At 37.7% G+C, this 26,503-nt stretch overlaps 1 pseudogene; it reads left to right on the top strand.

Annotated features, from left to right (window-relative positions):
• The window catches only part of LOC139716874 (uncharacterized), a 28,328-nt pseudogene extending 3,301 nt beyond the window's left edge, over window positions 1-25,027 (top strand).
• Window positions 25,028-26,503: the final 1,476 nt, after the last annotated feature.

Here is a 26,503-nt window from a genome sequence, read left to right as displayed (position 1 = left end):
TGATGGTAACTACCTTTTGCCATCCCTTCTTCTAAAAGATGGGTGATATATAATGGAAAAGGACACGGGGATGCGCGAATAGAAATTGGGCAAAAAATGGTGAAATAAAGATGAAAATTACTTGAAAAAGATGAAAATTACTAAATTTGATATATACAATTGATCAATGAGGAACTGACTTATAGATTATTCCATATCAGTTTTATTTGTTGAAATTAAATGGAAAAGTGATAAAACTGGATTTCCGGTGTGGGACAGTTTCCAATGCTTTCACATGATACAGCTCTGATTTACACTTTTGCACAAATTTCTGGACGGGATTGACTTTTGTTTTATATGCTTTATCATGAAGTGAAATATCATTTCGTTTGTTAAATAAACACGCAAATTATAGTCAGCATTATGTTTACGATAAAAATGAATCTTCAGATTGCTCAACAAGACGGCAGCATCGAACATCAATCATGAAAGGCACAAATGCACCTGTGGAATTCTTTTGTACATCAATAGAAAACTGACAACTGTTTGAATCATTACAGCCACTTGGAATTCCGGCTATGAAGCCTCCTTGGTTAATTCCATTTGGAGCATACATGTATATGATCATGTAGAATCAATTGTATCAATTTTGTATTATGATTGTTTGCCTTTGGGATATATGTGTAGGGAATGGAAGATTAACTAAGTGGATTTTGAGATATGATGAGGTTTCACAGTCAGATTCAATAGCCAAGATGTACCATTTCAAGCAACTGGTGTTTGCACACCTTTCCATTGCCAATACATTTGATTGGTATGAGGCATTCCCAAATTTTACTTAAAATCATCTTGTAATGTGGCAATGAAAAAGGAAAGTGGAACTGATCTTCCAGTAGTGTATTCTAGATAGTGTCAGGTGGTGTAGAAGGAAATACAAACATTACTGTTTATTTGAAACCTTACATGGCAATCAGTCCATGCTTTAAGCCTGTTTTTGTTCGATAGCCTTCAGTATACATGTACATTACGCAAAAGAAAATTGATGCATGTCAGATAATGCCATATCTGATACTTGTCTTTTGATTCTACCAAGCAGTACATCAGAGCCAAACAGCAAGCAGCAGCAAAAGAGAAGTCGCTTGCAGGAGGATGAGGGGGGCAGTGATGGCAGTGAAGATAGTGATGACTGGAGGCAGCACCGGGTCAAAAGCATTCTACAGAGTCAAGTGAAGCAGATGAAGGACAGTGAAGACTGGTGAGTGACAGATTTTTCCTATTTTGAAAGGAGCCATTCCCAGGGGCAGGGAAAATGGTATTCAAATGGTTTAACTGGCCCAGTTGAGGCCCAGGGGCAGCTCTAAAGGCCAATTCTGTGTGAATTTCAAACATCATCCTTTTCCTGATCCAAAGGATGAACAGCCAAATCTTGAAAGTCGTTTTATACCGGGAATGTAATTTAGAACGATAACAAGAAATTAATTTGGGACTTTTTTATGGGTGAAAAGAAGATTAAGGGTCGATCCTCAAGATCACTGGCCAAGATCAATGGACTTTGTTTAAAAAATAATAATAATAGTAAAGCCCACCGTTACAATTGCACTTACAGTGGTTGTGCAAGAAGGGGCAACATCCCTGTTGACTGCACTCTGCAGTTAGTTGTGGAATTGCTGTAGTTATTATGTAACTATGTCAGTGTACCTTCAAATCTTGTGTGAGAAGCACATCTCCACCTTGTGCCCATAAGCACCCTGCTCATTCCAAAACAGGTGATCTTGCTGAGGAAAATAAAACAAAACAAAACACAAGATTTGATGCTGGGTAGTGATATGAATGCATTTTTTTTTCCATTGCTAACAGTGAACATTTTATACATATTGAAAAAAAAAATCAGAAAAATTCATGCAGTTTTCGTCTTGTCTTTGTGTTGTATCTGACAGGATATTACTACAATTTATCATGATAAATAAATTTCATTGCAAATCTTGTACAAAGCTACTATCTTTATCTGACTTTCTAGGGATTATGTGTCAGATGGTGATGATGGAAAACCAAACAAGATGCAGAGCATGGTTGGTAGCAATATCATCCATGGTAGGCAAGACAAGGATGATCAAAAAAACAAAGACAACAAAGAGGCTGAGGAGGACAGATCAGAGGATGACACAGATGGGAAAAAGAGGAAGAGGAGGAGAAGAGAGGTAGACTCAAGGCAGAAGCAAAGAGATGAGGATGAACGAAGAGATGGGTATGGAGAACACAGACGAAGTGGTAGTAGAATGGATCGATCACATCAAAGGTGCAGTATAGCAGTCTTATTTTAGTGTCTACACTCTAGTATTCTCAGTGTCTGTCTGAATCTGCATTATTTCCTTGCTTTTTAGATGTTTCAGAACAAACATTTACAGAGCTTGCTTGAAACTTTTGATGTCATATGCTACTTTGTCCTGTTCATTGCACCAATACTTATGTTGTATTGGCAGCACTCATGCAAAAGCAACTGAATTCCTCATGGTAATTTCATTCATCCCTCCACCCCTGTAAAACAAGAAGAAGAAGAAGAAGAAAAAAAAGAAAAGAACAATGCATACATTGTACACACCCCGTGAGCAGGCTAGCTCTACGTGTCTCAAGTGCTTGACACTTGACATGTGTATTAAAGGGACATAATACAGTGTATACAAATCATGCATACAGATATATGGATCTGGGTAGTGGAAAGAGATAAATCATTACTTCATTGAAATTATGTTATTCACTGAAATACATAAATCAGTTGTAACAATAGGTTAACCGTATTGTAATTCAGCATTTGTTGTTTTCTCTTTTATCCTCATGTGTTCTGATGTCGATGGTTTCCATTCAAATCAAACAATAATTTTACACATGTCCAGCATGTTATCGAATCTTGGCAAAACATGTTATTTTCCAGCCCTTTGATGTAGCTAGGAATGTCCAGTGATGACATACACTGTAATTTGTTACCTAAGAAGATTATGGGGTGGGAGGTCAAATGTCTTGCTAGTCTTGCTAGCAGAATAGCAAGGAATGCTTAAAGGACAAGTTCACCTTCAGAGACATGTGGGTTGAGTGAATGCAGCAATATTAATAGAACACATCAATGAGAGTTTGAGGAAAATCGGACAATCCGTTCAAAAGTTATGAATTTTTTTAGCTTCTGCTCAGTCACGACTGGATGAGAAGACTACTATGGCTTGTGATGTCATATGAGTACAACTATATAAAGAAAGTATAAAGAAAATTCAAGATATTCTCACTTTTCTCACATAATAAAACAACACTCGACTTCTCTCTTTCAGATGTCAGGGGGAATAATATTACCCCTAACATAAGTTAGTAACAAGTCAAAGAAATGTGCACTTTATTCAGAAAGCCAAGTTTTGTGAAATTCTCTTTTTATTTTCCTTGTATCGTTGTACGCATGTGACATCATACACTGTAATAGTCTTCTCCTCCAGCAGTGATTGCACAGATATTTTAAAAATTCATATCTTTTGAACGGATTGTCGGATTTTCCCCAAACTTTCACCGATGTGTTCTACTAATATTGTTGCCTTCACTCAATCCACATGTATATGAAGGTGAACTTGTCCTTTAAAATGCAAATCCACACAATATTCAATATGCCTCTAAATGGCTTTAAGAGATTAAGTAACAAAAGGTAAAGTAGAATGGTAGAAGTTTCATAAAAATTGAACCATTAAGGATAGATGACATGTACATTTGTATAGATATTGTATGGTAAGGAATAATGCATTGTTTATTGTTTCATATAGGGTCCTCTGTTGAGGTACAGTGTAGGTGCTGTACAATGTAGTCAAAAATATACCATCAAAGAAGCATGTCAAGGAGTTTGCATCAAGGTCGGCATGTTACTTGTGAATGCTGAGTAGTTGTTTTTTTTTCCTTCCATGATGCATAATCAGCCACTAGCCAATTTGAAACTAAGTAATTGAAGTGCTTCTGTATCTTTTGAACTTCCTTGGTTGTAATACAACAGAGCATATCACTGAAAATGAGCTGCAGATTGTTCTTGATTTTCATTTGGTCTCATGTTATATGTGTAATCTCTGGATTAGTGGTTTTACTGTGTACAGTATATTTTAAGATACTGCACGTTAGTTTTGGAAATACCGTCAGCAACAGAATTCAGAATTTTATTGTGTTTACATAGGAGGGAAGAGAGAGGTCGTCGTCAAAGCTCTCGATCACCAGATGACTACAGCAGGATGCACAACAAATACGAGGAGAGATTTCGTCAAAATCGCAGCTCCAGACAGGATAGGGGAAAAGGGGATGAAAAAGACATGGAGGAGGGATACGAGGATGCACGGAGGAGATTTAGAGAGAGAAGGTTTGCTGGACGTGATGCAGACAGAAGAGAGAAGAGAGTAGCAGAGAATGAAGAAGATGGCTGGAAATCAGGCAGAAGGTAAAGTGAAATCTGTTAGTACCATCATAAGGATCCTTTTTATAACATTGTTTTACTGTAAAAGTGGAAATTTTCGTGTGAGTAATTTCCCCCTCTTTGTTGGGTAAAATTAATTTTGCTTATTTTTAATGTCACAGAATCAAAGAGATAGAATGTTACTACATGTTGCAAGCAAAAATATTTGCACGTTTCTATTTTTGTGCCCTACTGTCATGTCACACGAAATGAGCACAAATTTCCACACTGCCAAAATTTTCGCTTTTACTCTACAGTGCACTCCCGTTATAATGAACACTGTTATAACGAAGTAAAAATTTGGGTTGCAATGTCATCCACTCTATGTATTTCTATTGTTTATTTGTTCGGTTATAACGAAATTCTGATATAACGAAAGAAAACTGCCGGTCCCGAGGACTTCGTTATAACGGGAGTCCACTGTATTTGTAAAGCTGTGGCACTAATAACATAGAATAAAGCCATACAGTTAACAACAGCATATACTGTGAAGGGCACTATGGAGATTGCTTTGTCCTGAAAATAAATGAGGAATGCTTTGTCTTTGTGTAATATCCAATATACAGTATGAAGCTGCAGGGTTACCATTAGGCAGCCTATATGTGATTTATTTATAGGGTCATGTTAGTGAAGGCAATGAATCATGAAGATATTCATCTCTCTTTTGAATTACCAAAATGAATTTGCCATATTGCATGAATAAATTATTCTGTGCTGATTTCAGTCGTACACTTGGACATCTGTGTAACTTTGTTGCAGGCGGGACCGAAGTGGAGATGAAGAAGAGACCAAGGAGAATGCTCCACCACCTGTCAAGAAGAAGAAAGCAGAGCCAGACCCTATCCTGACCAAGACAGGTGGGGCCTACATCCCACCAGCCAAGCTTCGCATGATGCAAGCCCAGATTACAGATAAGACAAGGTAGTGCTGATGATCTAGTTGTAGTGATGTGTAGATTAAATATTTTTGTAAGCAACCCCTTTTTTCATAAGAATGCAGACTTCCAAAGTGCAGGTTCATCTTTGAAAAATTTTACTATTTATCAAAGGCATTTCTGATGGTATGACTGTCCAGAAACACACCATGATTGCCACTTCTGTGTTTAATACTTGTATACCCCACATGGCTCGTATACCCCACATGGTTTCAGTATACAATTAGAGTGTCTTTTGGTACAGTGTTATATTCTAGTTCTTCTCTCCAACATTCGGAGATAATTTAATAAAAAAAAGAAAGATTCTTCCATGTCAGTCATGTACATTGTAGAAAAATAAAATTCTTACAAAGTGTGTGGTTGGAGAGAGTGAAACTGTCCTCTTGTTCTATAATTCCATGAACAGAAATTTGTTTGATGGTTCAAAAGAATTGTTCTTTAGTGCTAGGTGATTCCACCTCATTCCTTTGCACTGATGTATTACCTTTCATTCTGATCTCAGTGTTGCTTACCAGAGAATCTCCTGGGAAGCTCTGAAGAAGAGCATCAATGGTTTGGTGAACAAGGCTAATGTCTCCAATCTACCCATGATTGTGCAAGAAATGCTTCAGCTCAACATCGTTAGAGGACGGTAAGTCCAGCAAATATGATATTAATCCTGCAGTGATTTTGTTCAATAAAATGGAAAAGGTATTCCAGTTCCATGTGTCCATAGTATGCCTGTTGTATTCCAGATACCTAATGCTGAATGAAGTAGGTGTTCTTATCCATCAAAAAAAATTAAGATTGTTACAAGTCAGGTACAATGTTAGCAAATGAAAGAGTAACATATTGAAGTTTTTACTACACAGAGCTGTGGTTGTTTAAGACTGCACACGTAGGTGTGATATTCATCCATGGTACCTTTAATTTGATTTGCCATTTAAATCTGTCATGTTTCATCTCTTCTGTACTGTATAGAAAGTGATGATTGATTGCAGCTTCTGATATCAAATAACTTTTGTATTTGATTGTGTTGCACCGTGGCAGGCAAGCAGGCAAGCAGCAAACATTCTCCATCCTTGCAAGCACAGTTTGCAGCATCCCTGTATTTTCATAAAGGTTATGCCCCTTTGCAACACATTTAGCCCTTGCACTTGGTTCAAACTGATTCAGCTGGCAAAGTCAGCACAGCGGCCTGAATTGTTACTGAAAACATGTAAGTCACAGTATTTTCCAGTATTGTAGTCGCACTCGCTATTGTTTTCAAACTTGACATGCAGACAGCATGCCATCCCAGTTAGTATATTTGCATTTGATCCAACTTGATTACAATTATAATTCAAATTTCTGTGCAACATGACAGTTAGTTCCCCTCTTTTTTTCTCTACAGAGGCTGGCTTGCCAAGGCTGTCATAGAGGCACAAGCAGCATCCCTTACTTTCACACATGTCTATGCTGCACTAGTGGCCATCATCAACACAAAGGTTAGTCACTGTTTTAGTCATGAGATTGACATTTATAGTCAGTGTTGGGGAGAACTTGAAACAAAATTGGTACATTGGAACTACAAAAGAAGAGGCTGACATTACAATAATGTGATCATGTTCATTTTGTTCATTTTATAGAAGAGATTATATCTTCATGTTAAGCAAATGGAAGTACAAATGTAAGACTGTAACTTAGGATAGCACAGTGTATGGCATAGAATGTCATCATTGGTATATTTTGTGTAGTTTAGAAAGACTTTCTGTCCCAACTAAATAAGACTGACTTTTATGTGATGAGAAAAAATATGATGTACTCCTTTTTATGTGATCATATTTATTATTATATCATGACACTTTGGGATGTTGGATATTATTTTTTGAAGGTATTGAAAAGAAATGAAATTTCATTGAGGTTACAGTAGTTTAATAATTTCTCCTCCCAAGAATGAAAGATTACTTGCTGGTTTTTTTTTCAAGTGATGTTTTTTTAAACTTTCATAATTATCTGTTTCTGGACATGTATGATTGTAATTTGCATGTTTTTGTGTATGTTTGTGTGCTTATTTGTATTATTTATGTGTGGCATGCCTCTCACAACAGTTTCCTCAAAATGGAGAACTTATCCTGAGAAGATCCATCATCAACTTCAAGAAAGGGTATCGGCGTAATGACAAGAAGCTCTGTCTGTCTTCCACAAGGTTCATTGCCCATCTTGTCAATCAGCAAGTGGTAAGTTGACTTTACTCACTCCAGGATGGCAGACAAAAAAAAAAAAAAAAAATGACTATTGCAAATACTCCACCTTGACATGTATTGAATAACATTGATTCTAATAAAGGCATGATTCACATTGGCTATCATCAAACTTTGATTCCATAATCTATAATACCTTTACATGTATAATGATAATAATAATTAATATAATATTTTCATCAACATCCATAAGTTTTTAGCATCCGCATTTCCTCTTAGGCCAACTTGCAAATCATTCATATGGGCAGAAATTACAAAAATTGCTCATATTTCTTAGGCAGGCCCCCAAAGTGACCGGGGAATGATAAAAAACAACCCTATCCTTTCCAGACCAAGAATTTCCCCAGCCATATTACATTGCATTGAGATACTTTAGCCCTTAATAGGCCAAACAAGGTTTCTTTGCTAAGGCTGTGAATTGGGTGAAAAGGGGTGGCTCTTCATCCATGAAAATTTATGCATGTTAGCTTGATAACAGAAGACAAGGGGTGTGACAGTTTTAGCTCACCTGCAAAGGGTTCAAGGGCGTTATTGCAATCAATCAACATCCGGCATGCTTCATCCATTGTGCATTGGTTGTTGTGCATCTTACATAAACTTTGTGCATTTTCAGCTTCTTCTTGAAAACCTCAGAGTGGTTTTTCACCAACCATAGCACCCCTAAAGTGATGGCATCTCAGGAGGCTCCAAAGCCTCAAAATTAAGGAATCTTTAAAAAAATCTTCAAAATAGCATTTCTCTCAGGGGAATTTAGGTAACTGCATAAAGCAGGTGGCTGCCAAGACAAGTTTGACTCTGTACTTGAAACAAAATTGGATGAACATTTGCTAGAATTCGAAGTAAAATTTAGTTTACACTGCTTGAATGGAAGTGCCTTTGGTGAACTTTGTCTCAGTACCGCTCATATCACTTGTTGTACCATATTTTGTCTGAACAGGCCCATGAGGTACTATCCCTAGAGATCCTGACTCTCCTTCTGGAACAAGCTACTGATGACAGCGTTGAGGTGGCTGTTGGTTTCCTCAAAGAAGTGGGACAAAAACTGACAGAATTATCTCCCAGGGGTATCCATGGTAAGACCAGTGGCAAGCTTCTTTTACAATGTAGAACTGCTAGAGTCCTTGGCAAGTGGAAACCATCATACCAGATTTTTGATGCTGTACATGATTTATTCTTTTATCTCTTTTTTTTTTGGGGGGGGGGGGGTGATGGGAGAAATAATTTTGTCATTAAAGCTTTTGGATAATGTAACGTTTATCACAGTTCCATTGCTGGCAAGCTTGGTGCATGTGGATAGGTTTGAGAAGGGATGCGTGTGAGCCAGATCTATTGAATTGGCTTTTCCTTTGCTCAGGGAGCCATGATTGGTGCGCTTTGTCTGAGATTCTTTGCAGTGTACACTCTACAATTGTACAAATAATTGTACAAATAACTATGATAGTACACTAAGTTACAATAATGATGATAATACTGTATGCACATGCTTGCACACACACACACACACATTGATATAGTGATGTGCCCTTAAACATGGCCAGTATTTACAAAAAAAAAAAGAATTTATACTTTGCCTGGTGTTAAGTGTCTGATAACTATTAATGTATGACCTGACTGGTCTGTATCACTTCTATTTTCTTCAGCCATATTTGAGCGACTTCGTAACATCCTGCATGAAGCTAGCATTGAGACTAGGGTACAGTACATGGTGGAGGTTCTCTTTGCCAACAGAAAGGATGGTTTCAAGGATTTCCCCTCAGTTATGGAGGAGCTGGACCTTGTTGAGGAAGATGACCAGTACACCCACCTCCTCACCCTGGAGGATGACTACAATACTGAAGATGGACTGAGTAAGACATTTAGTTATTAGCCATGACATATCTTCCACTTTTTAAGACTCACTTATGTTGTTGGTTTGTAAAGTTTTGATCTGAATTCAAAGATTTTGTTTTTTCCAGTAAACTGTTTTAAGTGAAGATATTCTTAATTAGTGTGTCAATCGAATATTATTTTTTCTGGTGTTACATTCTACAAAGTCATCAGTCATCACAAATGGAGTGAGAAGTCAAAAAGATAAACACCCGTAATGTTTTTCGGATATCCTTGCGAAAGTATCTGTTATCAATATAATAATGATCCCCTATGAAAACATGTAAATAATTATGTACATATAACAATTCTTCTGTAAATATTGTAAATACATTATATTATAATCTATATCATTGAAAGGACTGGCCTCGACTAGCCTGCACGCTATTGCCAGTTCTTTTTTGCCAAACTATATCTTAACTATTAATTATTGTGACTTTGTTGACGATGTTTGTTTGGTAAATAAATTTCATTTCAAAATCTCATTTCAAGTATATATGTACAAATATTAGTTTTGTGAGACGAAGAGGGGGATCATCATGACCCCCTCTATGTTTCAAAATGCAAAAAGACCTTTCAATGTCCATTCAGGGCTCTCGAGTCTTGTGTATGCTTTGGTTCCAAATTTGGGTTTGTGATGTTAGGTTATTTTTTTAAGATCGAATGTTCCTGAAAGTTTACATATTTCTTATTCATCTGTGAACTAAAGGCATACGTGAACATGGAGAATCCATATTTTGCTTTTATAGACAACTCTGTTCCACTAAGTTGTGCTATGATATGATAGAAATAAGTTATAGAAACCATCAGCTTTATAACAACAATAAAACACAAGAAAAATCATGTCTGTTATATGAGGCACAGTTCTGATTGTGTATGCAATAAATCAATTGAAGTGTATGAAATTTAGAGTTTTGTAGCATGATTTTACTGTGCACTAGAATCAGTTGTCATACCTTGATGCATGCAAAGTGTGGTAGCGATCAGGGGGATCTTGGGTTACCCCGGTGCCCTCCCCCCCCCCCCCCCCCCCCATTCTTTGTATGGTCAGTGTCAATTTATTTTTTGAATGCCACGCTAACAGGAGAAATGCTTCTTTCATTTTATGTCTTTTTGGTGTCATTTTTGTAGATGTTTTCAAGCATGACCCGGAGTATGTGGAGAATGAGGAAAAATACAAGGCCATTCGTAAAGAGATCCTGGATGAGGGAAGTGAGGACTCTGAGTCTGGCAGTGGAAGTGGTTCTAGTGAAGAGAATCAGATGAAGAGGAGGCTGAAGGTAGGAATGAAGAAGAAGATTGATTTTCAGAAATATAAACAGATTTATGAGTTGGGTACAGGAAACATCATGCAAACTGATGAAACTCAAGATCTGCATAATTATGAATTTGAGAAAAGTGCTTAGAAATCTTAATATTGTATACAGAGGCTCTTTAGCTCACCAGGGCCAAGGGCTTAAGAGAGCTGTGGGCGATCAGTTTTTGTCTGTTATCAGTCATTTGTCCCTTTTATCTTTGAATAGTAATGTCCATGTTTCATTGTTGAAACCATAACCAGATTTTAATCAAAGTTGGCAAGAATCTTTCTCTAGTGTTGGGGGCACAAAGTGGTCGTGGTAGCCCAATACTGTGTATTTCGTGGAACCAAGAGTCAACAAGTAGTACAGCCACATTACATCGTGTTTAGTTATTCTCAGAAGCAAAGAATGTAAAATGTTAATGACAGTAACAGCTAAATGTGTGTTTTGATGCCTTTATATTAAAGTGAATAATAACACATTGTGAATATATATAGGGCCTCTGAAAAGGTAATTTGAATGTAGTCAATGATATACCAGCAAGGGCCCCCGCTAATGCCCCTCTCTCACCCTGGCTCAATTCCGTTCTGTTTGTATGTTTGTGATATTATTATTATCTATTTGAAAGAAGATTTAAAGGGATGGATAGGAAGCAGCATTTCAGCTCTCACCGTTATCCTTCCCAGCCAAACCAGCACTGTCAGTGAGCAGCAAAGTACTCGGTCACCAACCAATATTACATATCAACCAAGTTGCCTCTGGAATTTCTATAATAAAAAAAAAGAATAAAAGAATTAAGAAAAATGAAAAAAATGAAAAACTAGAAATGTCGCTGCGGCGACTGGTATGCCTCCGCCATAATGCATGGTTCTCATAATAGGTCTATAGTACAATGTCTTGACAATGAGTGATGACAGTTTCACACAATTGGCAAGATATTAAAATGACAGGTTTGACACAAATGTGCTGAATGTTCACTTTCCTAGAACTAGGTTCAATTGGATGAATGATTAAAATGTCAGAGTGCAGGTATTTGGGGAACTGATGATTTTGACTTGACTTTTGACCCTTTTATAAGTTTACGCATAGAGTAATTTTCAAGGTATTGAGAAAAAGTATAATTTCAGTATCAAATGGTAAAATAGTATTATCTAAACCTGGCCTTGACCTTTGACCTCACAGTTCCAAAGAGAATCACTGTTAGGTAGAATATGCATAAATATGTAAGTTTCATGATGATACCTTGAGTTACTTTCGAGATCTGGAGGAAAAAGTGCAATTTAGCACTTTCACTTGACCTTTGACCTTTTGGCAAGAAACTTCCCACAGAATATATATTGGGTAATACATGCATACATCAAGTTTTAAAAAAGATCCTTCAGGCATTGCATAAATACATGTATAAGGAAAGTAGTGATATTTTGAGGAGTTGACCTTGACCTTTGACCCCTGACCTTTGACCCCCAACTTCCCTAGGTAATCACTGCCCATCAGTACATGCATATATACTAAGTTCCATGAAGATACCTTGAACCATTTGCAAAATATAGAGAAAAACATGAAATTTCAACCTTTTTTTCACAAAAATAACCTGTGACCTTTGACCTTTGACCCCGTGACCCTAAAATCCAAACAAAGTATTATCCCCCCAGGATATACCCTCATACCAAGTTTGATGTAAAACCACCACACGGTTCTTGAGATATCGACAAAAACAAAACGGGACGGACGGACGGGCGTACGGACGGACGTACGTACGTACAGACGGACGGATGGACGGACGACGCGAAAACATAATGCCTCCAGCCACTTCGTTGGCGGAGGCATAAAAATAAAAATCACATGCTTATCCATTAGTCCAGAAACCTGTTAGCAGAATTGATATTGTTCCATGGCTACAGAAACTCTTAAAATATCATTTTCATTCATGAACACAATTCATACGGACATCTTCATATGGACATCATCTGAATCCAGTTGGAGGAAAATAATGTAATCTAGGGCATTTTCCTTGAAATCTTCCTGTTTATTTTTTTTTCTTTTCATGTCCTGTAAAACAGAGCAAGAGAAAGTAGATATTCAAGATAACACAGAGACCAACCTAATAGCCTTGAGACGGACCATCTACCTTACTATCCAGTCGAGTCTGGACTTTGAAGAGTGTGCCCACAAGATGCTGAGAATGGATTTCAAACCAGGCCAGGAGGTGAGTCTCGTGTATCTTCTCATAATTTACCCATTTCAACTTTCTGTTTTTGAATGATTTCATATTAGGCATAATTTAGAGGCCCTTCAAAGTTCTGTACAATTTGGAGGCATCCAAGCCAACTGAAGTCAAACCTTAGGAGAAATTCATTTTATCCATGTATCAATTGCTTATGGACCCATGAAAATATGAAAACAAATATTGATGTTGCAAAGGCATTGATTCCAAAGTCATAAATAGAGTATACAACATTATAATCAGTCTAAATAAATTGCAGGACTGGACTAGTTTGCTTCTATTCCAAATTCGCATCAACATGATTATAAACTTCTTCTTTGTTAGTGCGATTCAAACTCCCTGGACATAAAAAATTAATTACAAAAAGACTGCCCAGTGAAATTAAACTAAATGGGTACAAGTTTTAAACTTTGTCTTTTGCAATTCTACCTTACATTTATTAAGATGAATGTATTGGTAGTAAAGGCCATATTCTTAATTAACACATTTTCTCAGAAAAAAAAAAAGAAGTACATTCTCAGGAGACAAAACAGAAAAAAAAGAAAAATCAAATTGAAATCAGTTTAAAGGGATGGTGCAGTATTGGTGGAGATGAGAATTGGGCTTTTCACTTTTTGCGAGATATCAAGAAAACACTTATGATATAGTACAGAACATACCATTTTAAGAGGAATTCAAAGTTTATTTGATGAAAATCGGGTTTTGAATTACTGAAACATCCAAAAACAAAGTAAAACAAAGCGTTCGTAATAAAGTGTGGGTCCCGCACTGTGTAAGAATCGCTCTTTTTTTGGATATCTCAGCCATTTCAAAACCAATTTTCATCAAATAAACGTTGAATTCCTCATAGAATTACATGCTCTTTCATATTTCATAAGAGGTTTCTCATTATTTCACCAAAAAATGTTGGAAACCTGAAATTAGGCCTCAACCAAAATTGTTATTGTGCTAGATACAAAGGTTAAAGATGTCAACGAATTTTAGCATTTCAGTCTTCTTGTGCCAAACGGGAGAATGGACTTTAGGTGTTCAATGAAGGAAAGTACCCAACAAACAGGTGAAACAGATCAATTCAGGAGACAAATGAGAAGCTTGGAGCATTCACCAATGTTATGATGATGATGATGATGAAACAGCATTTATATAGTGTCATTTTTCTGTAGAAACATTCACAGGATCTGGGCTCCGAGGATGTGGCACACATAATTCACAGTGATGTCAGATTTTTTTTTTTTTTTTGGTATTATGCTTGTCTTTTTTTGACATAGTTCTAATCCTCAAGAATATGATAACAATGAGAGTACACTTACATTACATTTTAGGGATTATCAGAATGTAGAAGATAATCAGTATGGTGGTGTGATTAAAAGGATAATAAGAGGACTGATTTTTACTTTTTAATCACAGAAAGAGGTGTGTCTGATGATTCTTGACTGCTGTGCTCAACAGAGGACATATGAGAAGTTTTTTGGATTACTAGGGCAGGTAGGTGGTCTCAGATCTAAACTGTGAAAGAAATAAAATACATATTTCATGAAGCTTAATTGTGAGCAGTAAATCAAGCCTCAATATAGAGAAGTAATGTTTGAATAGAAAATAAGTCTATTTCATGGTTTGGAATTGCGTGTTAAATGGACAATTTCATCATTAAATGAATATATCAGCTGACTCTTGAAGGTTTATATCAAATTCAGCTCAATATTTATTGACAAGTAATGATGAACATTATTTAAATGCTTGAATTCTAGATTCATTTTGAGTCATGTACCTTTCTATTATAATAGTACATGTGTTATACATGTTTAAAATTGTATGCATACACATAGTATGAAGTGTATATATTTATTATTTCCTGATAAATGTTTGTGCCTTTCTAGCAGGATATATACTGTTTCGATCAATCCCCTCACCCTTGTTATCTCTATGAAGGCATACCCTTAGCTTATTCCAGCCCAGGGGAATGGGCACGAAGTATTTACTTCATAATGAGACATAATTGGCATTGTTCTCTCATTTTACAGCGATTTTGTCAGCTGAAACGGGAATATGTCCAGCAGTATGAAGCCATCTTTGCAGAACAGTATGAGACCTGTCATCGACTGGATACCAACAAGCTAAGGAATGTGGCGAAATTCTTTTCACACATTCTATACACAGATGCCATCTCTTGGACGGTAAATATTACATCCTCATTATTTCGGATGTGTGTGGAAAGTCACAAAAAATATTATCAGATTGACTGGTTTCTTTAAGAAATGCTGCTGTCACATATTATTTCATGGAAATAATTGCAACGGTATTATGTTTGCTTATATGAATTAAATGCCACAGTTTTTTATTGTTACATATGATCTCTTGCACCTCTCTTGTGTGTGGAGTGTGTCAGATGTAACCAATGCTTTACAGTCACCATCAACATGCTGTAACATGATTACGCATGCACATACATGTACACTGATGCATGCATCCAAGGCGCGACGTTTCATGACTTTTTTCTTTCGAGTCTCCTGCATCTTTTGACACCAAATTTGCGATGCCCGGGCACGCGGTTCTGAAGTTACGCATAAATACGTACATGCATGTCAGACCAAAAATTGCTCAAAAACATAGATTCGTGTACAATTTCAATGCAAACTGTGCTTACAGGCAAATTACATAAAAGCGTGATCATGTGAGGGTTTTATTGATTAGAATCAATTAATAACATATTTTCTTGTTCGGAGTAATGTCGCAGACAAATTTCATAGAAAAAACAGTGAAAAACATACATAAGAAATTTAAAAAACAATAAAATACTTAAGAAATTTTTTCTGATGGTACAATTTTTTCTCTTGCATTTGCTAAGGACACTAAAAAGAATATTTACACAAAAAATGTGCCTGTTTTGAACTTTATTAAGTGATTTATACCAAATTGTCTGATTTCATGCATCATTATACATAAATTAGCATAATCATTATGCACAATTTAGCATAATTTAGCGTAAATGATAATTTCTTTAAAAATTAACTTTATGGTACTTTAGATTACATCATAGGCAATGTGTGTGCCGATTTTCGTCGCTATCGTGCGGTCGACGGCCGAGATCTGGAGGGGGGGTGGGCCTGGAGGCCCCCCCCCCCGCTCTGTCATCTATCTAAATAGCCCGGCCTAGTTAGCCTGAGGCGCGACATTTCATGACGTTTCATGACTTTTTTCTTTCGAGTCTCCTGCATCTTTTGACACCAAATTTGCGATGCCCGGGCACGCGGTTCCAAAGTTACGCATAAATACGTACATGCATGTCAGACCAAAAATTGCTCAAAAACGTAGATTTGTGTACACTTTCAATGCAAACTGTGCATACAGGCAAAATTTATACCAAATTGTCTGATTTCATGCATCATTATACATAAATAAGCATAATCATTATGCATAAATTAGCATAATTTAGCATAAAGTGATCATTTCTTTTAAAATTAACTTTATGGTACTTTATGGTACAATGTGTGTGCCAATTTTCGTCGCGATCGCGCGGTCGACGACCGAGATCTGGAGGGGGGGGCCCTGGGAGGCCCCCCCCTGCTTTGTCATCTACCTAAATAGCCCGGCCTAGTTAGGGTTCATGCACTTCATACTTCTTCATCAGAAGTTCCACATATTTCAGACTTTTTTGGGCCAGTACTGTCACACCTCTGTAATCTACTTTGTATTCCTCGTCTCCAAGCAATGACACCAGTTAATTTGGCTTTCTTAGAATGGATAGCATTCATTTCTCAATCAGTCGCTATGATTTTCTGTTGTGATATTATCCACATGTGAACTAGTCATATGTGTGTACATTTGACCAAAAAAATAAGGCCTGTGAAATATATGTAGTAAACAGTGCTTGATACAGTGATCCTATAAAGCAGTTAATTGAAGCTATTGTTAGGATGGTGGAAGGATTAAGAGCTGATGGTAAAGGCAAGGATCCTGCTTTAGATGATGACTGTGATTAACAATTGGATGTTATTGATGATGATAGTTTCATAGATTCTGATAGATACCAATGTACAACACATTGAGACAATTTTTATGCACATTATATCAGGTATGACAGCAACCTGTTCGCATCCTTTTCCTCCAGGTGATGGCTAACATTTGTGTCAATGAAGATGACACGACATCTTCAAGCCGCATCTTCATCAAAATCCTCTTTCAGGAGCTGTCAGAGTACATGGGACTACCAAAGCTGAATGAACGACTAAAGGACCCGTAAGCGCCACTGGCAAATCTTCACGTGATATATTTATGACACGAATTACAAATTGACATTGATGTTTCATAGTATTGTATGTTCCCAGTCCCCTCCCCCCCCCCCCTTTTTTTTTCCATCCTATCTCAAATGACTTTATTTGACTGCAGTTTGCATTATTTTCCTACTGTGGAGATTTGAACCTGTTCCTTACAGGAACCTGGTTTGCCAGGTTCCCATAGCGTCAACTCATCTACAGCAACCTGGTATACCAGGTTCCTGAAATGTAGACAAAGAGTTTCTGCATTGGTGGCCTTTATTCATGTTTATTTTTGCCATACTGATTAGAAAAATGACTTTGATCAAAAGATTAGCATCTCTTCATCCATATTTATTTTTTCTATATCAAAACTGTATATAATTTTGTGTAATTTACCTTTTACCAACATAGTAGTATGCTATTTTGAAGATGTATGTCGCCACCAAAGCTGATCTCACTAGATTTTGACTTTCACTGACCAGTTTCTGGTGCCCTTATAGTGTATAACTAAAGAGTTTGCAAGTCCATCAGCGCACACTCTATTCATACCTCATGTTTGATTGGTGTTTTCCATCATTTGATGGCACATGCAGTAGACTGTGGAAAAGTGCATTGCCACTGTCTGTCAATGGGCAAAAAGAATCTTGTTTGGGGGCATTGAAAGCTCCTGGAGAATTGCGGGAGGAACTGGTTAAATACATGCACAGTGATATTTTTGTATGGTAATTTGATTTGATTTGGAAATTCAAATGATATCCTTTCAACAGAACTCTTCAGCCATTCTTTGAAGGACTCCTACCAAGAGACAACCCAGCTCACACCAGATTTGCCATCAACTTCTTCACTACTATCGGCCTTGGTGGACTTACGTACGTTTTGCTTCCATTTGTTTCCTTCGTGTGGATTTTTGTTCCCTTTCTCTTTCAAACTCTGTGTGTAGCCTTATGTCCTGATTGCTTTTCCTCATTTAACCACTCTTTTATGTATTGAGCTAGTCTGTATCATCTTTTCTTCTTTTGTCATATCAAGGTCATCTGAGCCAAGAGCTCAAGTAAACTACAGGGTGTATAAAAAAAAAGTTACACTTTTTAAAATTGAGGATATTTTGATTATAGCAAGCCGAGAGTGTGATGATATCAAAGGTCGTATGAGTGTACGATCTTTGATGGTATCCACAAAAGCGCAAAAGACAAACAAAATTTACGTACCACCAAGGCAATTACCCCTATGATTAGTGTCTACGGGAATTATTCAATGCAAGGGTTGAATGCAAATGTCTACTGCACCAGCATTCGGTCACTAACGAGCGCCGCAACGTCCCCGATGCAATTTTGCACCAACAGTGTAGAGCGCGATGCATTGTCAGCGGCCTTGCACACGCATTGACATTGAGCGCGCATATCGTGCAGTGTGACTGCGACCGAGCAAAATGCTCCTCCAACGAAAAAAACAATCAATGTTAATTTGAAAAATCATCAAAATACGGGCCAGTTTGTGACGACGGAGAACGAACTTTCATAAATCTAGAAGGACATAGTCCCTCAAATAGGCCTAAACGTAAATTTCGGAATTCTTACGAACATTTGAGCAGCGAAGTCGGATCGTTTGGGAGTTTATGTTTTCGTATGGTAGCGGAAAATCGCAAAGTGAGAAACGGAAAATTTTCGGAGTGGTCACTACCATGGGGTCAAAACTTCAAGGTCACACAGAATTTGCAAGGGTCAACCGATTATCACCAAAATCTAATCGATTCTTTCCTGCCATTATCCAAACATCCCCTGAACATTTCGTGCAAATCCGTTTACCCGTTCTCTTGTTATCTTGTACACAAACAAACAAACAAACAAACAAACAAACAAACAAACAAACAAACAAACAAACAAACAAACAAACAAACATACGGAACCCTTTACATAACCCCCTGCCGATTTTCATCGGCGTGGGTAAAAAATATGCGCTTGTCGGGAGGGGTTGCCAGACCGCGACCTCCCCCCCCCCCCCCCCCTGCTGCTGCTGAATTATTGAGATTCTGGTAAGTATATAGCACACAAAGAACTGATCACCAGTCGTACTTAAGTCCTACTTAACTTTAAGAACGGCTTTGTGAAGTACGCCCCCCTACCCCTAACGGCGGATACTAGTATACTACATTATAGTACATTGTAATTTACTCCATGGAGCCCATGGACCAAACTTGGTCGATCAGAAGTAAACGTGTAGGCCTATATATATTGACCCTGCGTAATGAAATATAAAACTAGAGAGGGGCCGTCAAAGGCGGCAGACCCACGCCTAAGTACAAAGTCGGGGTAAACATAATGTGCATTCGGTCATCTACCAGAATTCGGCCACTTAATTGCCAGTGTGCTTTATCACCAGCCAGTGAGTTCTACCAAAGATCGTACACTGAAGTGTACGATCTTTGGTTCTACAGTCACATCACACGCAAATCACATAATTACACATACGGTATTAACACTCATTCACGTACAGGAAAGTCCTTAAGTCTCCTCCAAAAATCCATCGAAAATCCCAAATTCCACCGTCAAAAGTGCAGAATCGGAACTTTTCCAAGCGCGCGCGAATTAAGTCCAGTTTTAAGAGTATTGTCTACGCGACGGGTCGCGGAAAAAGCGCTAAAAATCGAGAAATATGCCGTTTTCTTGCGGGATATTTTGATTATAGCAAGCCGAGAGTGTGATGATATCAAAGGTCGTATGAGTGTACGATCTTTGATGGTATCCACAAAAGCAAAAAAGAAAAACAAAATTTACGTACCCCCTAGGCAATTACCCCTATGATTAGTGTCTACGGGAATTATTCAATGCAAGGGTTGAATGCAAATGTCTACTGCACCAGTATTCGGCCACCAACGAGCGCCGCAACGTCCCCGGTGCAATTTTGCACCAACAGTGTAGAGCGCGATGCATTTTCAGCGGCCTTGCACACGCATTGACATTGAGCACGCATATCGTGCAGTGTGACTGCGACCGAGCAAAATGCTCCTCCAACGAAAAAAACAATCAATGTTAATTTGAAAAATCATCAAATATCAAAGGTCGTATGAGTGTACGATCTTTGATGGTATCCACAAAAGCAAAAAAGAAAAACAAAATTTACGTACCCCCTAGGCAATTACCCCTATGATTAGTGTCTACGGGAATTATTCAATGCAAGGGTTGAATGCAAATGTCTACTGCACCAGTATTCGGCCACCAACGAGCGCCGCAACGTCCCCGGTGCAATTTTGCACCAACAGTGTAGAGCGCGATGCATTTTCAGCGGCCTTGCACACGCATTGACATTGAGCACGCATATCGTGCAGTGTGACTGCGACCGAGCAAAATGCTCCTCCAACGAAAAAAACAATCAATGTTAATTTGAAAACTCATCAAAATACGGGCCAGTTTGTGATGACGGAGAACGAACTTTCATAAATCTAGAAGGATATAGTCCCTCAAATAGGCCTAAACGTAAATTTCGGAATTCTTACGAACATTTGAGCAGCGAAGTCGGATCGTTGGGGAGTTTATGTCTTCGTATGGTAGCGGAAAATCGCAAAGTGAGAAACGGGAAATTTTCGGAATGGTCACTATACCATGGGGTCAAAACTTCAAGGTCACACAGAATTTGCAAGGGTCAACCGATTATCACCAAAATCTAATCGATTCTTTCCTGTCATTATCCAAACATTCCCTGAACATTTCGTGCAAATCCGTTTACCCGTTCTCTTGTTATCTTGTACACAAACAAACAAACAAACAAACAAACAAACAAACAAACATACAAACAAACAAACAAACAAACAAACAAACAAAAAAACAAACAAGCAAACAAGCAAACAAACAAACAAACAAACATACGGAACCCTTTACATAACCCCCTGCCGATTTTCATCGGCGTGGGTAAAAATTGTCTAAATTCCATTTCAAAATAGTTGAAAGATTTTTTCGTATTAGTGGATGCCCAATAGTCTAATCTATCAAGTGCAATCAACAAAACAAATTGAGAAATTGAGAAATTGAGATAATGAGAAACCTCTTATGAAATATGAAAGAGCATGTAATTCTGTGAGGAATTCAACGTTCATTTGATGAAATTGGTTTTGAAATGACTGAGATATCCCAAAAAGAGCGATTCTAATAAAGTGTGGGACCCACACTTTATTACGATCGCTTTGTTTTACTTTGTTTTTGGATGTTTCAGTCATTCAAAACCTGATTTTCATCAAATAAACTTTGAATTCCTCTTAAAATGGTATGCTCTGTACTATATCATGAGTGTTTTCTTGGTATCTTGCAAAAAGATAAAAGCCCAATTCTCATCTCCACCAATACTGTACCCTCCCTTTAATGCATGGTCATATATAAATGTAAATGAAGGCTCGATACTTCTGACAAATGATTATTAAAATTGAATTCACAAAAATGTGCAGGCATCCCAATAAATTGCACAATTTTTCTACATAAAAAGAATCTTCAAAGGCGTAATTGTGGATTTGCTTCTGATCAGACTATGCAATGACTCATTTACCCCACTTACAGTGATGAACTCAGGGATCATCTAAAAAACTTTCAGCGCCAAATCATGCAGCAACAACAGCCATTGCTAGCCAGCGACAGTGATGATAGTGATGACAGCAGCGATAGTGACTCGGAGGAAAAGGAAAGCAGCAGTGAAGAGAGTAATGAAGAAGAGGAAAGGAAGAAGAGAAAGAGGAATGAAAGAAAGATATCGGAGAAGAAAAGGAAGAAGAAGAGAAGAGATTCTTCCAGTAGTGATCAAGAGGATTCATCAGAAGAAGAAAGCCAAGAAGAAAGCTCCTGTAAGTAAATATGTATCCTCGACTACTCGACTAACAATGTGTTTAAGAAAATAAAAAGTAATATATGCTTTCATTAAATAAACTGCAAGAACACTCTTATAAAGATTTCCAGCAAAGTAACTTACTCAGGCTTATTGCTTTCACCAGTGGAAAGCCTGTTCACAATGACTGGAAATGACATGACTAAATATTGAACTTTAAAGAACAAGTCCCTTTTATGATTATATTTAAAAAGAATATATTCCTGGCACAATTGCGGATGATTCTGTCAAGTAAAGGAGCATACCAAATAAACTTGTTGCTGCAAAGTTTCAGTCTTGAACTTACACTTCTGATAATGGATGGTAGATGCCAAAATGAAAGTGAAATACAAAATGTCAGTTGACTTCTGAAATATTTTGACCACCAGTCAAAAAAAAAGTCTGTATGGCAAACGCAGGAAGGTCCTTTGATAATTCTGAACAATATTTTCCCAACCACAGTGCAATTTCATTGTAGAATTTCAAACTTGAGGCAAACCATTTTTTCCTCAGTTGTTTGTCAGCTGTATCATATTTATTGTAATATTCTGGTCATATATGTTTCAGGATTATGAGTAAATACAGACCATCTGTTAGTATAGCAAATTCTTGTTGGGAAGCATTCATGTGTAACATAGTTTGAATTTTTTGTTTTATGTTTTAGATACCAGCGAAGATGACAGCAGTAAGAGGAGAAGAAGGAAGGAAAAAACAAAGGCAGGGCGAGGTTCAAAGGACTCCAAACATCAGGGGAGCAAAAGTCAAAAGAGAAGTGAAAAACTGCCCAGGGAGCAGCAGCAAGCAAAGAGGAATCCACGTAGACATAGGGAAGAAGAAGACAGTGGAAGTCCAGATAGTGATGTTGAAGAACGAGTTCAAGAAAAGTTAACAAGAGGAAGAGATCAGAGAAGACAAAGAGACAGAAGAGAAGACATGGATGGAAGGGATGAGAGGCAGCAGTGGAAGGACACTGAAAGGGAGAGAAGATCACATTATGATCAGAGCTGGAGAAAGGAAGACAGCAGTGATTATGGCAGAAGAGATCATCGGCAGAAAGGTAGAACCAATGTTGATCAGAGAAATGAAGATGACTACACTGAGGAAAAGAAAAATAGTGATGCACGTAAGGACAGAGACAGACGTGCAAAAAGACAAAGTTATGATAGTCATGAAGATTTAATGATGAGATCGAGAGACAAGATGAGGAGAGAGGATGAGAGGGAAGAAAGGTCTTCTAGAAAGAGGGGCAGGGATGTAGAGAGAGAACAAGATATGAAGAGAAGAGAAAAAGGCTTCAGAGAAGGAGATCGAAACAGGTATGAAGAAGATGACAACCAGCAGGAAAGAGATGCAGAAAAACGAAGGAACAGAGATAGGGAGTACAGACAGAAGGAAAGTCATGATAGAAGGAGCAGAGAGGAGGAATCACGGAAAAGGGGAAGAAGGAATGAAGAATATAGTGAAGATGATGTAAGGGTGGAAAAAGAGAGGATGAGACGAAGGAGAGTGAATGATCATGAAGAGACAAGGAGAGAGCAAGAGAGTCGGAGTGATAGTGATGCTGCAGATTACAGGACAGACGAGTATAGGAGCAGAAAAAGGAGAGACAGTGGTGATGCCCAAAAGGACCGTAAAAATATGAGGGGGAGAGAGAAAGATAACGAAGCATATAAAAGATCTGAAAGAGACAGAGATGAGAGCATCAGGGGCAGGAGAGTAGACCGAGATCAGTTAGAGAGACAGAAATCTGATGAGCGTAGGTATCAGAAGAAAAGGGATGAAGAGAGGGAGAGAAGGGAGGAGATTAGAAGGCAAGCACAGCGAGGAGGGAGGGCCAACCAGAAAGATTCTGGTAGTGAAAGTGAAGATGAGTCTGGTAGTAGTGAGGATACTAGCAGTGAAGATGAAGAAAGGAGGAATAAGAAACAGCGGGAAATGAGACAAAAGAAGGAACTACACAGACACAGAGAAACCCGTCAAGATAGCAGTGATGAGACAAACTCCAGTAGTAGCAGTGAGGATGACAGTGAGAGTGAAGAGAGTGTGAGGGAACAGAAATCCAATAGTAGATCTCAACTGAAAAGAAATAGGAAGGAAAGATCAGAAAGCAGCAGTAGTGACGATAGTGAAAGTGAAGATAGCAGCAGTTAGGATGATGTATGAGATAAAATGTATGCAGTATGCTGTGAAAACAAATACAGAGATTGGTCAACCAGAAATTAAAAGTGGTGATGGGATGAATTCAAAGCAAATAATAAGAAAGAAATAGAAAGTGAGACATTGCAATTATGAAGAAGATGTAAACCTGTTGAAGACGAGTCCCAAAAATACTCGGGCAGGTGTCTGTGGGAAATGCATGCTAAAGCAAAATCAGTCTGTCCTCAACAGATTATTAAAAAAAAAAGCATGGTTACAAGAAATAATGATTATATTCTCTTGAAAGGACCAAAGCTAGAAATGACACAGAAGTGAACATGTGAAAAAGTTGACCCGCAAAACTGACAGCAGGAAAGAGTGAATAATGATTAGTAAGAAATGTGTGAGAATGATCTTTGTTAGGGGATTCTGATGATTGATCAATGCCAAGTCCCTTCCAGATCTAAACCGAGCTTCTCTGAAATTGCAGATGTTGGAGCACAGTATACAGAGTAAGAGCAAGGCGGTACATATGCATTTTGTATTTCATTCATGAAAATGTCCTCAGTGCAAATTTTCTGCAATGTATATACATGTAATATAAAGTTTGAATTATGCCTTTTGGTTGCCTTGTATCTGAATCATAGGCACTCAGCCATTCCTCAGCTGTTTCTTTAGAAATCGTAATTGACAAATTTTCCTCTTTAGATGTAAAATCCTTTTCTCAATTAGAAAAAAATGAATAAAAAGGAAAGACAAATAATTACAAGAAAATGGATACTGAATTAACTAATGATTTGTTTGTGTGTCAAGGCACTTCACTTGTCAAGCTTTTACATCAGCATTTAACAATGCAGTCAAACTTGACCTAGTGGTAAAATAATTGCAATCCCACTAAAGTGTAGCAATATGTCTAAGTCCAACAGGAAGGCAATGGTGATGCACAATAGGGATTTTGGGGATTAGGTAATCTCTGTTCATCATTAGAAATTAGTTTGTAGACATATGTGCCAATATGCAGAGAAAGCATACATGCACATTTAGAAGCAGAAAAGAAAAGTTTTCCATAGGACAGCATTTTGTGATGCCAGCTGGAAGTTCCCTAGAATCGCAACTGTAACAATGGAAAATGATGAATATTGCAGGCACTGGGCCCTTTTGTTGGCATGGTCACATTTATCATAGTGAATTTGCTGGTAGGCTGGTGTTTGCTGATAGTGGACAATCATGTGACAAGCCAACAAAAATAATGGTGTCCATTTCAGCTGACCACATTCAGCACCAGGCCCAACACTAGCTACCAGAACTACATGTCATAATTTTTAGGTCAACCTGAACCTGCTATCATGTTCTGGTTTCAAGGTAAGATTATCACTAATACTTGTGTTGAGAGAGCACTGACAGCAGCACAAGCACTGAAATTGAATCACTACTGTTGCAGTCATTTACCTCAAGATATCGGAAGTTACGTGTAAGTAGGTTTGCATTTGAAATCAAGAATTGTACATAAACTTCTGCTTCACAGTCAAAAGGGAGGTTGGTTTGCTGATGTGTATTTACCTTGGTACAACAAAAATGTAATGATGTTCATTTTGTATATTACTTTAAATAATGAATATATTATGTAATCAGTTATTGCGCTGGGCCAAATCGGGCAAACTGGTTGATAACCTGTGTTGATGAGTGTGTTCGTTTGTTTGTTTGTTTTTTTACACAATATATCCAAGAAGATGATCATGTTACTATTACAGTGGACTCCCGTTATAACGAAGTCCTCGGGACCGGCAGTTTTCTTTCGTTTTCTCGAAATTTCGTTATAACAGAACAAATAAACAATAAAAATACATAAAATGGATAATGTTGCGGCTTGGATTTTTACTTTGTTGTAACCGGAATTTTGTTATAACCGTATTCGTTATAATGAGAGTGCACTGTATCCATGTTCGTTCAGTGGACTGTGAAAGACATTGTCACTTTTGTAATGTCTGATTAATGTCGGCCTGTTTACCTCTCATAAACCCTCTGTGTGCTCTGAGTGCTGATTAGCAGAGAAGACCCCATAGCATTGTGTACTCTGGTCAAATTCTTTGGCACAGAAAAGGTTGATATGCTCATAGACCTCAGAGCTACTTTATGTCGTAATGTTAATAGCTCTCAGAATTCCTGAGAAAGAGCTATTTTTTTCACTACAAAGATAGATATTCAATCACTCTAGTACTTTTGATACAGTGAAATATGTTTTCTTCATTTTAAACACTGCTTCTTTCATCTGACTCTT

Source organism: Diadema antillarum, unplaced genomic scaffold, assembly GCF_040938485.1.
Source record: "Diadema antillarum isolate AM-2024a unplaced genomic scaffold, OU_Dant_1.0 scf00000071, whole genome shotgun sequence".
Classification (NCBI taxonomy): domain Eukaryota; kingdom Metazoa; phylum Echinodermata; class Echinoidea; order Diadematoida; family Diadematidae; genus Diadema; species Diadema antillarum.
The sequence above is the reverse complement of the archived record's forward strand: the minus strand, read 5'-3'. Positions and strand labels throughout refer to the sequence as shown.